Source organism: Staurois parvus, unplaced genomic scaffold (genome assembly GCF_062004578.1).
Source record: "Staurois parvus isolate SC_StPar_1 unplaced genomic scaffold, SC_StPar_1.0 ptg000779l, whole genome shotgun sequence".
NCBI lineage: Eukaryota > Metazoa > Chordata > Amphibia > Anura > Ranidae > Staurois > Staurois parvus.
In genome coordinates, this window is record NW_028318575.1 from 527,944 (window position 1) to 543,747 (window position 15,804).

The window sequence follows — 15,804 nt, forward strand, 5'->3', positions numbered from 1 at the left end:
ATTTACCTGCATTGATTAAGAAGAAGAAGAGTTACTATAGAGCACGAATTACTCTACCAACGTTATGCCCATTTTTGCATTAGTTTGGGTACATCCCTCGTAGGTCAGATGTGTTTAATAAGATCTGGGTTTACTGGTTTCAGTTCTCCCACTCAAGCGATGGTAAATGACTACAGTCTGGTCAGTCTTAAAATGGACAAATAATACCTCATCCATTGGGACACTCTTCTCTACAATAAAAGTGGTGATCAGAGTGCCACCTTTATAGATAAATAAAGATTATTGGTGGCAGTGGACCCAGAACCATGCAGCCCCAATCAAATGGGTGAGGGCAACAAGCCACAGTTCGAGGAACCCTAGCAACCTCTGGAGGAAACCTAGGGCTCCATGAAACCCTGATAAAGAATGACTGCTCAACTTTTGTTGTGTTTTATGTGTGCAACACTTTTATTTTACCTTTTTTAAATTTCTATGTTTCCCCCTCCCCAGCTCCTTTTTAAACATCTTTCACTTTTGACCTTATAACATTCTTTTACATCCCATTTGATAGTTAATACCTACTTTGTTTCCTAATCTAACTCTTTACATAGAACGAGTAGAAAAGATAAACTAGAGTTATATAGTTGAAAATAAGGGAAATGTTAGCTTGAGCTGTGGGATCTCCACAGTTGTCTCCATCTGAATGAGATACATTCTGATTTTATGAGTGCTCTCTTTCGTTATATGAGACAGAGTTTTATGACGCCCCAAATTTTAAATCAATGGTGGAAATAGATCCACAAATGATTTGTAGGCAGTTTATAGGCCTAAAAATGGGTAGGGGAAAGGGAGGGGAGGATGGGAGGGGTGGTGGGAGAGGGGGGAGGGAGGGAGGGGGGGGGATGAGAGTTGGGTGGGAGGAAGGGAGGGGAGGAGGTATTGGGTTAATACTCTGCAGGACAGAAGGGATAAAGAGGAAGAGGCAATCTGGAAGAGAGATGGACTTAATTGGGAAAGATGGAAGAATTACAGTTTATAACCTATAATGTGAACGGGCTGAGTTGTCCAGGGAAGAGATTTAGGTTGTTTAATGAGTTACATCACAGGGCTACGTCAGTGGTATTTTTACAGGAGACGCATTTTGAGATAGAGGCAAACGTGAAATTGAAATCCAAATACTATCCAACATGGTACTATGCAGATTCTCCAATTAAAAGAGCAAAAGGGGTTGCAATAGGTTTGGCAAAAAACATGAGATTTGAGTTGGAGGATAGAAGAACCGACCCGGAGGGGAGGTTCTTATTTTTAAAAGGTAGACTTCAGGGGATTGAGTGTACTTTAGCCAATATATATTGTCCCAATAAAAACTCGGAGAAGTATATGAAGGGCTTGTTGAAAAAATTAATGGACTTTAAAAAAGGGCGCTTGATAGTAGCTGGTGACCTAAACTTTTGTATGGACCCACAAAAGGATAATACCTCTCCTGTGCAAAGAGAGGGGAGTAGGTCTCTGAGAGCTTTGAAAAAAGTGATACATGAATATCAACTGGTGGATACCTGGAGAATAATGCACATGAAAGACAGAGACTATACCTTCTTCTCTAATACACATGAGACATACTCGAGATTAGATTACATCTTAATAGAACATCAACTAATAGATCATCTGGTAAAAATTGACATAGAGACAAGGACGTTCTCGGATCATGCTCCGGTCGTGATGAAGTTGAGATGGGGAAGAAGGTGGACGGGAGGATTAGGGTGGAGGTTAAATGAGGTTCTTCTTCTGGATGAGGATATAGTTCAGAAAATTGAGAAAGAGATTAAGGTATACTTTAAGGAGAACGAAACAGAGGAAGTATCGATAGCTACAGTCTGGGAAAGTCATAAGGTATTCATAAGAGGAATCTTGATTGCGGCTGGAGCAAGGAAGAAAAAGGAAAGAAGAGAGAGGGTCAGTGGGCTCTTAAAAGAAATATTGGACTTGGAGCAGATCCATAAGAAGAAAATAACAAAAGATACGAGACAGAACTTACTGGATAAAAAAGAGGAGCTAGAGAGGTTGATGGATGAGGAGAAGAGAAGAGTATACAACAGGGTTTTGAACGAGAGGTATAGATGGGGAGACAGACCAGGAAGATATCTAATGAGAGCTTTGAATAAAAAGAAAAATAGGAATTATATAGAAAAGATAAAAAGTTCAAAGGGGGAGCTGGTCCACTCAAATAAAGAGATTATTAAAGTGTTTACGGAGTATTACAAAAAGTTATATAATATTAGCCCCCAAGACCCTCTAAAAGAAGCCCAAGAGGGAATTAAGGAAAAAAAGAAGACATACTTAAAAAATGCGGGATTACCAAAACTAAGTGAAGCACAGTTGAACTCCCTAGACGCAGAAATCTCCCAGGAAGAAATTAAAATAGCATTAAGAAGTACAGGAGGGGGAAAAAGTCCAGGTCCGGATGGCTATACAGTTAGGTACTATAAGAAATTTAGTGAAGTATTGTTACCCAAGCTGGAGAAATATATGAATGCTCTGGGAGGTGGGATGGAAGTGAGGAGAGAATCCCTACAGGCACATGTAGTACTTATTCACAAGGAGGGAAAGGACCCATCGCAGTGCTCCAGCTATAGACCTATCTCACTATTGAACACAGACACTAAACTGTATGCAAAGGTGTTAGCAAACAGGTTGAGAGATCTGATGCCTGAATGGATTCACGGAGATCAGGTGGGCTTTGTACCGGGGAGAGAAGGTAGAGATAACGGCTTGAGAACCCTGATGCTTATTCAGAAGAGTAGAAGAGGGAAAGCCCCGGTGGTGCTCTTGTCAATTGATGCGGAGAAGGCATTTGATAGCGTGGACTGGGGCTTTATGATGGATAACTTAAAAGTGTTGGGGATAGGAGATAGAATGCGAGAGTGGATAAGTAAACTATATAGGGATCCTACTGCAATCATCACGGTAAATGGGGAGAGATCAGAACCCATTGGAATGTCAAATGGTACAAGACAGGGCTGTCCTCTGTCCCCCCTGCTGTATGTATTGTCACTCGAACCTCTGTTGTCAATAATAAGAAATAGTGGATCGGTAAAGGGAATTCAGATAGAATCTATAGAACATAGAGTAGCGGCCTTTGCGGACGACTTATTGTTCTACGTGGGGAATCCCCGAATAACTCTCCCAAATATAATGAAGATTCTGAAGGAGTATGGTGAACTATCAAATTTAAAAATTAATCCAACGAAAACAGAGATTCTGAATATTAATATATCAAAGAATGAAAAAGAAAAATTACAAAAAGAATTCCCCTTTATATGGAGAGAAAAAGAGATAAAATACCTAGGAATAAAACTCACTACCTCATCTAAGCATTTGTATAGATTAAACTATATCTCATTGATAAATGAGATCAGGGAAGATTTAAAAAGACTAGAAGGAGGAAATCCATCCTGGATAGGACGTATAAACTTAGTCAAAATGGTAATTATGCCTAAAATACTGTATAGATTTCAAATGGTACCAATTAAAATTCCAGAAGCCTTCTTTAAGATAATGAAAAAAATGTTAACAAGATACATATGGAAGAATAAAAAACCTAGAATAGCATATGAAACATTGAGTAGGACTAAAGAGAAAGGGGGATTGGGTTTACCAGATGTCAAGAGATACTATAAAGCAGTGGTTTTGGCAAGAATATATGACTGGACATTTAACCATAAGGGGAAAAGTTGGGTAACAATTGAAAATGATCTTAGTGGCATTAGATTGAGTCAGATGATATGGGTCCCACCACAGTTCAGGGGAACCAAAGAAACCACAAGTATTTACACTTTAAATGTTTTTAGGGTATGGGACAATTTACATAAAAATATGAAATGGGAATTTAATTCAATATTAATGCCTCTCACGAATTCTGAGTACTTTCCTCCGGGAAAGAACAGGATATCGGGGAGATGGTTTAGAAAGGAGGATACCCAACTGAGAGATGTATTGGTGGAGGGGGAATTGAGATCACTTAAAGAGTTAATAGAGAAGAAGGGAGACATTTTTATTAGAATGGATGAGTGGAAATACCATCAATTGAAAAGTTTTATTGGAAAACTACCGAAACCTTTGAGAATAAAACAGGAGTGGAATATGTTTGAAAGGTTGTTGGAGACACGAAGGGATGGGAAGCACGGTATTTCAAAAGTGTATAGAATACTCACAGAATTAGACACAAACACAAAGTTAAACTTTATGACAAAATGGGAAAGAGATATGGGAGTTGGGTTAGATGAAGATAGACAGAGAAAGATGTTTAGATTGATACACGATAATGTTAGTATGAGAGAGGTGGAGGTTAATTATAAGTGCGTGACACGATGGCACATCACACCGAGTGTAGAACACAAGATGAATGGGGAAAGTTCAAATATGTGTTGGAGAGGATGTGGAGATATAGGCACGGTGTTTCACATATGGTGGGAATGTCCGAAAATCCAGGCTTTTTGGAAGACAATAGTCAAGTTGATTAAAGAAATAACGGAAATTGACATAGGATTAGACCCAACGACGTGTCTCCTACACAATGTGGAGACATCTGTAAATAAATATAAAGATTCAGGTATTTGGTACTTCTTGAATGCGGCGAAAGGGTTGATACCCAAGTTTTGGCGGAGAGTCGAGGTACCGAAGGAGGTGGACTGGATTAACAGAGTAAACCAGATAGGTAGAATGGAAAGATCATATCATATGCAGGAAGATAGAATGAGAGTTTATCTCAGGAGATGGGAAAAGTGGGAAAGAGCAGGAATGAAAGAGAAATATAGGAAAACATGAACTAGGATGTTAACAAAAAATTAAAAAGCCTCAAGACAATAGAATGGGTTAGAGTCTGCAGAGGGGGAGGAGGGGTGGGAAGGAGGGGTAGTGGGATGGGAAAGAAAAGAGTTTTTAGTAAGGGAAAGGCAGAAATGTTATAAATGTCTATCTGTATGAGAATTACTTCCCTTTTTGAGTTTTTGTATTAATATGAAAAATTTAATAAATATTTAAATTAAAAAAAAAAAAAAAAAAAAAGAGACAGAGTTTTATTGTATGAAGCCTTTGTTAGGTAATCTTTTCTGGAACATGTTTATATCATTGTATTCAGAGGTCAAGTTATGTACTTCTTTATGACAGTATCCCTGTAAAAATAAAGAAAAATTAAGCTAAACATAAGTGGCTCTTTAAAACATTTTATAAGATATAACCAGTAAATTTCAATTAGCTTCCAAAAATCTTAACTGAATTACCAAGGCTGGAGAGGTAAGAGCGCTCATGGATGAATGAAAATCTTGAGTGTATTCTATGTAAAATGCATGAGATATAAATAAAATATGGAAATGACCCACCATGTCATGTTGGCACTGTACAGCATAAAAGGAACAAACAGAAATGTGCGTCACTTAAGAAGTCATACCTTCAAACACGCTGTGGTCTGCAGTCCTTAATTTAAGTACATTTGGCTTCTGAAAAGGATTGAAAAACTTTTGTCATTAAAAAATAATAGGAAAACTCTTCCAAAAAAAATTACTAAGGCGTGATACCTGCTAGAGGAAATATATTCAAGGTTTTTTTTGTTTTTTTGATAAGGTGCCAAGATGTCCGAAGACATGTCCTCCTTTCACCATCTAGGCAACTGAGAGTGAGATGGAAATTAAAGAAGACCTTCACTCTCCTGTCTTACTTTCCATTATATTGCTCCTTGCCTCCGACCTTTAACATATTTGCAGATCTTTTTTTTTTCTTTTTTTAACAGATACCTTTTTTTAAGTACCATCCCAAGCTTATTTTTTGCCTTCAACTTCCTGGGATACTGATCCTAGAAGGCTTCAAGGCAATCTTCAATACATGTACATTCATTGTGGCATGCCATCAAGAACCTGGAAAATACAGGCAGCACCCTGATGGTCTACAATAGGAAGAGAGCATCATGGGACATGTAGAAGAGGACAATGCTATACCTGCTGGGCTGGCTTGGTCCCTGGCTTGAACATGGTCCCTGACCTAATCACTTTTGGTTATTCCTTCTTTAAAGTATACTCTCGAAGCCAACCTTTTTACCCTAGAGGAACTCTTGAAATAGTTTTTAGATCTCAAGGTAGCCCTGGTTAAGCCAATTCATTGGTGGTCAGTGGGGAAAATGCCTTCTTACATTGATGCTCCTTGGGCAGAAGGCCCATTACATTGGTGCTCCTTGGGAAGAATGCACCCCTACATTTATGGTCAGTGGAAAAAATACTCCCATTACAGCGGTGGTCAGAGTGCCAACCTTATAGATAAATAAAGATTATTGGTGGCAGTGGACCCAGAACCATACAGCCCCCATCAAATGGGTGAGGGCAACAAGCCACAGCTCCAGGAACCCTAGCAACCTCTGGAGGAAACCTAGGGCTCTATGGACCCCTGATAAAGAATGGCTGCTCAACTTTTGTTGTGTTTTATGTGTACAAAAATTTTATTGTAACTTTTTTACAATTCTATATTTCAATAATAATTGGCAGGGCTTTTTCCTCAGAGAATAGGTGCAGGAACTCCCCCTTTCTTAATCACCCCTTGTCTCCGCCTCCTACCCACCTCTGAGCACCATATTTTGGTTCCACCCACTACCCACCTCCCAGTACCACCACTTTTGGATAATACAGAGCCAATTATAATTTTGTGGTGCTAAGTAATTTGTATATAATTTGTTAATGATAGCAAAAACCAGAAAAATAGATCCCTTGCCGCCATCAACAATAGACCCACCAGCAACAATAGACCCTCATACAACAATAGATCCCCATCAACAATAGACAACCCCCCCAGCAACAATATTCCCCCCTACAACAATATACCCGCACAAGATGTCCCCACAACAATAGACCCCCCAGAAAAAGGAAATTACCAGCACCCTATGTAACGGAACCGGTACCCGACCGCACTTGGGTATATTCCGTTATACTGCAGCTTCCCCTGTCCGAACACCATCCATGGACCACACCCTTGAAATCCCTCAGGAAACAGACAGCACCCAGCTCTTCCTAATACAGGAAGCCAACTCTTTATTTTAACACAAAACACAGAATATATACAGAGGGCGGGGAAAGACAACCAGGGACAGGAAACACCTCATCAGCCCACCCTATCAGTGGGAAGGGCTACAGTATAGGCAGGAAACACCTCATCACCCCTCCCCATCCAACCAAGACACAGAACAATGGAATGCAGCCATGCGGCAAAGGACATTGACCAACCCCCACACCAATACACAAACAGTTCATCCCATAATAGTTAGCTGGACAGGAAGGCACAGCACCATGGGGGGGAGCACATGGCAAACAAACAATGGACAGCCATGTGGCCTAGACAAAGGACAACACACAAATGCACAATACTGGGACATTCACATGTACACCCTGTACCCTTAAACAGGCACAGGGTGGGTTAAACATAATGATTTGGGGAGATGATACAGGGGTCCCCCCACCCCCAAAAGTCACTCCCGTCACACCCTATTACCCCCATTCCTTCCATACAGGGGCGGACTGACTATTTGGAAACTCAGGCACTGCCCGAGGGCCTGGGGTCAGTAGGGGGCCCCATGAGATGCCCCTGGTACCTTTTTCATAGGCTTTTTTGAGTTTGGGCAAGGACACAGGGGCCCCATGATCCCCTATTGCCCGGGGGCCCCATGAGTTGTCAGTCTGCATATGGACAGGACCCAGAAGGAAGAGCGGGAGAAGATTGGCGCTCCTGTGATAGTCGAGAGCACTCACCCCAAAGAGCTAAAAAGGATCAGTTGGTAGGTAAGACTCCATAGTGTGCTAATATGCTGTGCATTCTATTACATTATGCCATAAAGCTCCCGGGGGGACAATTTTTTTTTTTTTTTTAGAAGGTTTAACTCCACTTTAAGTATTATGTTTTAGCTATTTGTTTTCTGGGTTTTTCTTTATATATATTTCTATGTAACATATTTCTTTAAACATGTTTGTCAGTTGTGTTGATTTTTGTCAGTTGGCCCCATGAGTTGCCAGTCCGCCCCTGCTTCCATATTCCTTTCCCAGAACATTTAAATTGAAGGTATATAACTTTGTTATATATTTGGACAAATGCTGACTATTTCACTGTTCATTATACTGTAATATATATACTGCACATTGCATACCTACTGTATATAAATGTTTGTCTTTTTAAAAATTTAATACAACCAAGATCTATAAAAAAAAAAAGAATTGGTTTTAAATGTTTAGGGTCAGTACATAATGTGCACTATTTAACATCTGATTTTTTATTTTTTACAATCACATTTTATTTTCAGCATTTGTGTTGACTTTTTCCAGTTATTTTGTTAATCTAATTAAGGTTCCTCCATATTACAGTTTTCAGAGAATTTTATCAAAGAGATCCTTTTAACTCTCAGGAAAGACTTTAATTATTCAGATTCATCAAAGGTCAGAAGTGTATTGTTTTGAGAAATGATTTTAGAAGTGCATTGGAGACATTGGTTCACGATATTGTTGGAGGTTAAACACTTCACCATTACAATATTTATACCCCAGACGAGAACAATGTTCACATTTCCACTAAGGGCCTACCAATTTTGCAATAATTTTGCCACTACGACACCAAAATAATACATATCAATATTTTCAGGGCAAACAAAGTTTTCTTTTCTGTCTTACAAACATTATTACTCTACAGGCAAAACAGAGAAAAAAATCTTCTAGTTTGACTATCAATAGTTTTAGAAAAATTAGTACAATTGTAGTTAAAATGTGCCAATTTTATTTTAGCATTTGTCATTTTTATAATGATACTAAAATCAAATGCTAAAAAAATCAACACAACTGACAAACATGTTTAAAGAAATATGTTACATAGAAATATATATAAAGAAAAACCCAGAAAACAAATAGCTAAAACATAATACTTAAAGTGGAGTTAAACCTTCTAAAAAAAAAAATTGTCCCCCCGGGAGCTTTATGGCATAATGTAATAGAATGCACAGCATATTAGCACACTATGGAGTCTTACCTACCAACTGATCCTTTTTAGCTCTTTGGGGTGAGTGCTCTCGACTATCACAGGAGCTCCAATCTTCTCCCGCTCTTCCTTCTGGGTCCTGTCCATATGCAGACTGACAACTCATGGGGCCCCCGGGCAATAGGGGATCATGGGGCCCCTGATCCTTGCCCAAACTCAAAAAAGCCTATGAAAAAGGTACCAGGGGCATCTCATGGGGCCCCCTACTGACCCGGGGCCCTCGGGCAGTGCCCGAGTTTCCAAATGGTCAGTCCGCCCCTGGTCCTGTCTCTTTGGCTCCTTTCTTGGCCAAGCCATGCACACAAGCATGAGAGTTACATCATCAGCTCATACGCAGCTCAGCATTCACATACGCAGCTCAGCATTCAATAATGCTGCCGGGTAGGGGGAGCAGTTATGACAGAAGAGACAAATAGGATCTCTTCAGTCACAAAAATCCTGCCTGTCATCATTTCTTAATTTTGGAGAGTTTAATTCCACTTCAAGGTGAGGATTGAAAAGCGTTAAGTAGGGCTGAGTATGGTTAACAGCGGGGAACAAGGACCAGGTCATATGCAATACACCCAATAAATTTTAATTACATTTTCTAGAGTGAGCCTTCTACACACAAGGTCTACAACTGGTTACAATATCTGAGGTAGTGTAAATGTGGTGGTGGTGGTGGGATATGCTACACACATTCAGCATTCCGTGGACATACAGTGCACACAATGGCCACCTTATTAGGTAATGCTACATAGTTAGTCTGGCTGAAAAAAGACAAAAGTCCATCCAGTTCAACCATATATTATACATGGAGATCATATCCCCCCTTATGTATTATACATGGAGATCATATCCCCCTTATGTATTATACATGGTGATCATATCCCCCCTTATGTATTATACATGGTGATCATATCCCTCCTCATGTATTATACATGGAGATCATATCCCCCCTTATGTATTATACATGGAGATCATATCCCCCTTATGTATTATACATGGAGATCATATCCCCCCTTATGTATTATACATGGAGATCATATCCCCCCTTATGTATTATACATGGAGATCATATCCCCCCTTATGTATTATACATGGAGATCATATCCCCCCTTATGTATTATACATGGAGATCATATCCCCCCTTATGTATTATACATGGAGATCATATCCCCCCTTATGTATTATACATGGAGATTATATCCCCCCTTATGTATTATACATGGAGATCATATCCCCCCTTATGTATTATACATGGTGATCATATCCCCCTTATTTATTATACATGGAGATCATATCCCCCCTTATGTATTATACATGGAGATCATATCCCCCCTTATGTATTATACATGGTGATCATATCCCCTCTTATGTATTATACATGGAGATCATATCCCCCTTATGTATTATACATGGAGATCATATCCCCCCCTTATGTATTATACATGGAGATCATATCCCCCCTTATGTATTATACATGGAGATCATATCCCCCCTTATGTATTATACATGGAGATCATATCCCCCCTTATGTATTATACATGGTGATCATATCCAACTTATATATTATACATGGAGATCATATCCCCCCTTATGTAATATACATGGTGATCATATCCAACTTATGTAATATATATGGTGATCATATCCCCCCTTATGTATTATACATGGAGATCATATCCCCCCCTTATGTATTATACATGGTGATCATATCCCCCCTTAAGTATTATACATGGAGATCATATCCCCCCCTTATGTATTATACATGGTGATCATATCCCCCCTTATGTATTATACATGGAGATCATATCCCCCCTTATGTATTATACATGGAGATCATATCCCCCCTTAGGTATTATACATGGAGATCATATCCCCCCTTATGTATTATACATGGAGATCATATCCCCCCTTATGTATTATACATGGAGATCATATCCCCCTTATGTATTATACATGGTGATCATATCCCCCCTTATGTATTATACATGGTGATCATATCCCTCCTTATGTATTATACATGGAGATCATATCCCCCCTTATGTATTATACATGGAGATCATATCCCCCCTTATGTAATATACATGGTGATCATATCCAACTTATGTATTATACATGGAGATCATATCCCCCCTTATGTAATATACATGGTGATCATATCCAACTTATGTATTATATATGGTGATCATATCCCCCCTTATGTATTATACATGGAGATCATATCCCCCCCTTATGTATTATACATGGAGATCATATCCCCCCCTTATGTATTATACATGGTGATCATATCCCCCCTTAAGTATTATACATGGAGATCATATCCCCCCCTTATGTATTATACATGGTGATCATATCCCCCCTTAGGTATTATACATGGAGATCATATCCCCCCTTATGTATTATACATGGAGATCATATCCCCCCTTATGTATTATACATGGAGATCATATCCCCCCCTTATGTATTATACATGGTGATCATATCCCCCCTTATGTATTATACATGGTGATCATATGCCTCCGTATGTATTTATACATGGAGATCATATCCCCCCTTATGTATTATACATGGAGATCATATCCCCCCTTATGTATTATACATGGAGATCATATCCCCCCTTATGTATTATACATGGAGATCATATCCCCCCTTATGTATTATACATGGAGATCATATCCCCCCTTATGTATTATACATGGAGATCATATCCCCCTTATGTATTATACATGGAGATCATATCCCCCCTTATGTATTATACATGGAGATCATATCCCCTCTTATGTATTATACATGGAGATCATATCCCCCTTATGTATTTATACATGGAGATCATATCCCCCCTTATGTATTATACATGGAGATCATATCCCCCTTATGTATTATACATGGAGATCATATCCCCCTTATGTATTATACATGGAGATCATATCCCCCTTATGTATTATACATGGAGATCATATCCCCCCTTATGTATTATACATGGAGATCATACCCCCCCCCCTTATGTATTATACATGGAGATCATATCCCCCCCTTATGTATTATACATGGAGATCATATCCCCCCTTACGTATTTATACATGGAGATCATATCCACCCTTATGTATTATACATGGAGATCATATCCTCCCCCCCTTATGTATTATACATGGAGATCATATCCCCCTTATGTATTATACATGGAGATCATATCCCCCCTTATGTATTATACATGTTCATCATATCCCCCCTTATGTATTATACATGGAGATCATATCCCCCTTATGTATTATACATGGAGATCATATCCCCCCTTATGTATTATACATGGTGACCATATCCCCCCCTTATGTATTATACATGGAGATCATATCCCCCCTTATGTATTATACATGTTCATCATATCCCCCCTTATGTATTATACATGGAGATCATATCCCCCTTATGTATTATACATGGAGATCATATCCCCCTTATGTATTATACATGGAGATCATATCCCCCTTATGTATTATACATGGAGATCATATCCCCCCTTATGTATTCTACATGGTGATCATATCCCCCTTATGTATTATACATGGAGATCATATCCCCCCTTATGTATTATACATGGAGATCATATCCCCCCTTATGTATTATACATGTTCATCATATCCCCCCTTATGTATTATACATGGAGATCATATCCCCCTTATGTATTATACATGGAGATCATATGCCCCCTTATGTATTATACATGGAGATCATATCCCCCCTTATGTATTAAACATGGTGATCATATCCCCCCTTAATCTCCTCTTCTCAAGAGAGAATAAATTCCGTTCCTCTAATCTTTCCTCATAGCTGAGCTCCTCCATGCCTCTTATCAGTTTGGTTGCCCTTCTCTGTACTTTCTCCAGTTCCCTAATGTTCTTTTTGTGAATTGGTGCCCAAAACTGAACTGCATATTCCAGATGAGGTGTTACTAATGATTTGTTCCGGGGGGAATGATATCTCTCTCTCTGGAGTCTATACCTCTCCTAATACAAGAGAGGATTTTGCTCACTTTAGAAACTGCAGCTTGGCATTGCATGCCATTATTAAGCTTGTGATCTACCAGAACTCCCAGATCCTTCTCCACCATTGATTCCCCCAGTTGTACCCCCCCTAGTATGTATGATGCATGCATATTCTTAGCCCCCAAGTACATAACCTTACATTTATCAACATTAAACCCAACACTGAATGTTGGGGTACACCACTGACACCCCTAGACCATTCAGAGTATGAATCATTAACCGCTACTCTCTGAATACCATCTTTTAGCCAGTTTTCTATCCATTTACATACAGATTTTCCAAGCCTGTAGAATTTACCTTACACATTAGCTGTGTGTGGGGAACTGTGTCAAATGCTTTTGCAAAATCCAAGTATACCACGTCCACCGCCACCCCTCTATCCAAGTATACCACGTCCACCGCCACCCCTCTGTCCAAGTATACCACGTCCACCACCACCCCTCTGTCCAAGTATACCACATCCACCGCCACCACTCTGTCCAAGTATACCACGTCCACAGCCACCCCTCTGTCCAAGTATACCACGTCCACAGCCACCCTCTGTCCAAGTACATCACGTCCACTGCCACTCCTCTGTCCAAATATACCACGTCCACCGCCACTCCTCTGTCCAAGTATACCACGTCCACAGCCACCCCTCTGTCCAAGTATACCACGTCCACAGCCACCCTCTGTCCAAGTATACCACGTTTACAGCCACCCCTCTGTCCAAGGTTTTCCTCGCCTTCTCATAACAATAAATCTGATTTCTTTGACAACTTCTGTCTTTCATGAATCCATGCTGTCTGTTGCTTAAAATATTTTTTTCCAGCAAGAACTCATCTTTGTGGTCTTTTATTAAACTCTCCAATATCTTTCCAACTATAGAAGTTAAACTAACAGGTCTATAATTACTTGGTAAAGATTTTGACCCCTTTTTATATATTGGCACCACATTGGCCTTACACCAATCCAGTGGTACTATGACAGAGCTCAATTGTTTAAGGCCCCGTGGGTGTATGCCATACGGTCCAGGTGCTTTATTCACCTTTATTCTGTCTAAATATTTCTGGATCTTATCAATTGTGAGCCAATGTGGATCATCTGGAGCTGTGTCAATACCATGCCCATTATAGACAAGAGCTCCCTCATACTCCTTTGTATACACAGAGCTGAAGAAGGGATTTAATAAATTTACCTTCTCTTTGTCCCCAGTCACCCACTCCAGATTATTTTGTAAAGGGCCTACATGCTCGGACCGGACCTTTTTACTATTAATATGTTTGAAGAATTATGAGTGCACCAAATGCCTTTTCAAACCTGGATATGATCTTGTAAAAGTTGCAGTGATATCATGTGCTACACATAATCTGTACACAGTGCAGAGCTGTGGGAGGGACCAAACAGGCCCCACCCACTACAGGCTGCCTGCAGAAAACTACAGGAGGGGGCAGAGACAAGAGCAATCACCCTGCACAGGGAGAGAGAGCAGCAGTGAGCGGTCTTTATCACAGGAGGGAAAGTCTCACACTGGATCACTGCACAAATAATGAAGAAATACACAAAGTACACCGAGATTCAAGAAGAATACACATGACATATGGGCTTATTCAATATTTGCTTATCCCGGGGTCCAGTTTTATCAGGTATATCAAAACAAATACAATTATTATTATTTTTATAATATATACAGTATATGTATGCTGGCCTAATATCCACTTTCCCTTTATGGGATTTCCAATGTGTATTGTAATTGTGCACTACATATTATACAGGTGTACCGTAATTTTACAAATGAAAATCCATGAAAAATGCCTCAGTTTACGGTTTGTTTGTTTTTCCAATATGAAGCATTCATAGCACCACCACCTGCCTTTAAAGTGCACTTCATAAAGAATTTTGAACAGATAAGACTTATTTTGACTTTTTCTGATTTTCTGACCTCTGGAACGGATTAATTGGTTTTCAATGCATGTACAAATTTTCTTTTATTCATGTCCCTGTACAGTATTTATGCCTTTAAAGTGCGCTTTATAAAGAGTTCTGAACAGATAAAACTTTTTTTGACTTTTTTTTTACCTCTGGAATGGATTATTTGGTTTCAGTGCATTTATGAATTAATTTTTAATCATATCCCTGTACAGTATTTATGCCTTTAAAGTGCACTTTATAAAGACTTTTGAACAGATAAGACTTTTTTTTTACCTTTTTCTGATTTTCTGACCTCCGGAATGCATTAATTGGTTTTCAATGCATTTACAATTTTTTTTTTTAAATCATGTCCATGTACAGTATTTATGCCTTTAAAGTGCACTTTATAAAGACTTTTGAACTGATGGAAGGAGGTTTGCACTCAAAATCTCACGAGACATGGCCCCATTCATTCTGTCCTGTACATGGATCAGTCGTCCTGGTCCCTTTGCGGAGAAACAGCCCCAAAGCATGATGTTGCCACCCCCATGCTTCACAGTAGGTATGGTGTTCTTTGGATGCAACTCAGCATTCTCTCTCCTCCAAACACGACGAGTTGTGTTTCTACCAAACAGTTCTATTTTAGTTTCATCTGACCATATGACATTCTCCCAATCCTCTTCTGGATCATCCAAATGCTCTCTAGCAAACTTCAGACGGGCCCGGACATGTACTGGCTTAAGCAGGGGGACACGTCTGGCACTGCAGGATCTGAGTCCCTGGCGGCATAGTGTGTTACTGATGGTAGCCTTTGTTACGTTGGTCCCAGCTCTCTGCAGGTCATTCACTATTTTCC